Consider the following 2,719-nt stretch of genomic DNA (forward strand, 5'->3'; position numbering starts at 1 on the left):
TCAATCATGCTTATTATATTTTTTTAAATGCAGAAACAGAGAAAAACAGAGAAAAGGAGAAAAGTCTAACTCTGAGTTAGTGAGGCATCAAAAATAACTTCTCTGTCAATTAAATAGTTAAGAAAACACGGGAACCCGGTGCGTCCCATTAATAATAATAATAATAATAATAATAATAATAATAATAATAATAATAATAATAATAATAATAATAATAATAATAATAATAATAATAATAACACTGGGGGACAATTTAAAAACAATTTTTTGTTGAGTTGCGTTTTTGAGCTTATTTAAACTAAAATTGGCATGTTGATTCCAAATCTGTAGTTAGTTTTTTTTCTAGCACGTCAAGTTTTTTCTAAACAGCTTACCTACCAGATAAGCAAAATCCCACTGCTTAGCTGTAGTAAAACTTGCCAGCTGATAATGATATGACTCATCTAGAGCTATGTGGCAACTTGGTTGTGCAGTCACAATTGAGACAGTTCGGTGAGAGATGTGTGCAGCTCCCAAAAGGTCAGTACTGTCAATATCTGCAAACAGAAAGCTAGGACAGTAGGAATTAGGAGGATTTGTTATGGCTTTTCTATTAACCTTGTAACAACATACCATTGTAATTTCTATTTCGTTTAATGCTTTTTTTTTTTAAGCTTGTAACTATTCCAGCCTAGTGTTTTATTTACATAGGTATATATTTCTTTTGTTTCAGATCATGTCTGCTCCTGCTACGTCTCATCGTAAATGCCTAAACAATCCTGACTCCTTCTGCTATATATGTGGTAGTTTCACCATTCCAAGTCAGAGGGCAAACATCACCGTATTTGTCAAACACGCATATTTCGCATATTTTAAAGTGAAACTCGGTGATGAAGAAAAGCCACGGGCCCCTCACAAAGTGTGCAAGCAGTGTGTCGAGAGTTTGCGGATGTGGACCAAAGGAACACGTGAAAAGATGCCATTTGGCATTCCCATGGTTTGGCGAGAGCAAAAAGATCATTCCACAGTGTTACTTTTGTTCAGTGAAAACATCAAGCTTTAACAAGAAAAATAAAAGTAAAATAGAATATCCTAATATACCGTCAGCAATAAGACCATTGCCTCATTCAGCTGAAATTCCAGTGCCAGTTTTCGAACAACTACCTCCTCTAGAAGATCTGAGTGATGTTGAAGAACGCAGTGACAGCAATGATGCAGATTTTGACATTCACGAGGATCCAGTTCGTAGGGGATTTGATCAGCAAGAGGTGAATGATTTAGCACGTGATTTGGGCCTATCAAAAAAAGCTTCAGAAATACTAGCATCAAGACTGAACGAGAAAAACCTACTTGAACAAGGGGTGAAGACATCATACTTTCGAACCAGAGAAAGTACATTTCTGCAGTACTTTCGAAGTGACAGCGGTTTTGTGTTTTGCCATAACATTCCTGGTTTACTGAAGGAATTAGGGCTTTCAAACTACAATCCAAATGAATGGCGAATGTTTATTGATAACTCAAAGCGGAGCTTGAAGTGTGACCTTCTACACAATGGCAATTTACTTAGCGCAGTCCCTATTGGGCATTCGGTCTGTCTTCGTGAAGAATATGGAGATGTAACGAGAGTTATTGAGTTATTGCAATATGACAAACACAATTGGATCATCTGTGTTGACCTTAAGATGGTGTACTTCCTTCTTGGTTAGCAACGTGGATACACAAAGTATCCCTGGTTTCTCTGTATGTGGGATGGCACAGCTCGGGAGAAGCATTGGGTTGAGAAGAATTGGCCTCCGAGATCTGATCCTAAACCTGGAGATCCTAACATTGTACATGAGCCACTTGTTGACAGGAAGAAAATATTATTCCCACCTCTGCACATAAAACGAGGTCTCATGAAACAATTTGTAAAAGCATTGTCAACTGATGGCGACTGTTTGAAGTACATGATCTTGACATTTCCTGGACTGTTCATTGAAAAAAATCAAGGCCGGTGTGTTTGATGGTCCACAAATTCGACAGCTCATCAAAGATGAACAGTTCACCGGTACTATGTCAGACCTTGAAAAGAATGCTTGGCTAACATTGAAAGACGTCGTCAAGAACTTTCTTGGAAATACACGTGCAAGTAATTACACAGAAATTGTTCAGAAACTATTAGAGACCTACAAAGCCTTGGTTGCAACATGAGTATTAAATTACATTTTTTGCATTGCCATCTTGCCAACTTTGCGGAAAATCTTGGTGCTGCTAGCGACGAGCAAGGTGAACGATTTACCAAGATTTGAAGGTTATGGAAGAACGTTACAAGGGTAGATGGGATGTCCATATGATGGCTGACTATTGTTGGAGCATCAAACGCGATTGTCCTCAGTTGAACACTCCAGAAAAAGCAACAAGCGTAAATTTTTACCTTAACCTGCACGCAGTTATAGCCTTATCCTTTGTAAAAACATAATAATGTTAAATAAACATTCTATTCATGCCTATTTCTTTCATTTTTCATTGTATGTTAATATTTGCAACTTTTTATAAAACAAGCGCTGTAACGGTTATGTACAGTATTTTTTATATTTTTTAAGTAAACGAAAACCCTATAGTTCAAAAACTTGACGTGATAGAGAAAAACTGAGATCAGGTTTGGATTCAGCACCCAAAAATTACTTAAAAACAACTGTCAGACCTAACTCAACAAAAATTATGTTCCCTCGTGTATTTAATAAAAATAACAAGAAAAAAT

General features: G+C 36.7%; 1 pseudogene; it reads left to right on the top strand.

Moving 5' to 3' along the window:
* The first annotated feature begins 671 nt into the window (after positions 1 to 671).
* On the top strand, positions 672 to 1,829 carry LOC136856459 (uncharacterized; annotated as a pseudogene).
* The last annotated feature ends 890 nt before the right edge of the window (positions 1,830 to 2,719 follow it).

Source organism: Macrobrachium rosenbergii, chromosome 36, assembly GCF_040412425.1.
Source record: "Macrobrachium rosenbergii isolate ZJJX-2024 chromosome 36, ASM4041242v1, whole genome shotgun sequence".
In the NCBI taxonomy this organism is placed as follows: Eukaryota; Metazoa; Arthropoda; class Malacostraca; order Decapoda; family Palaemonidae; genus Macrobrachium; species Macrobrachium rosenbergii.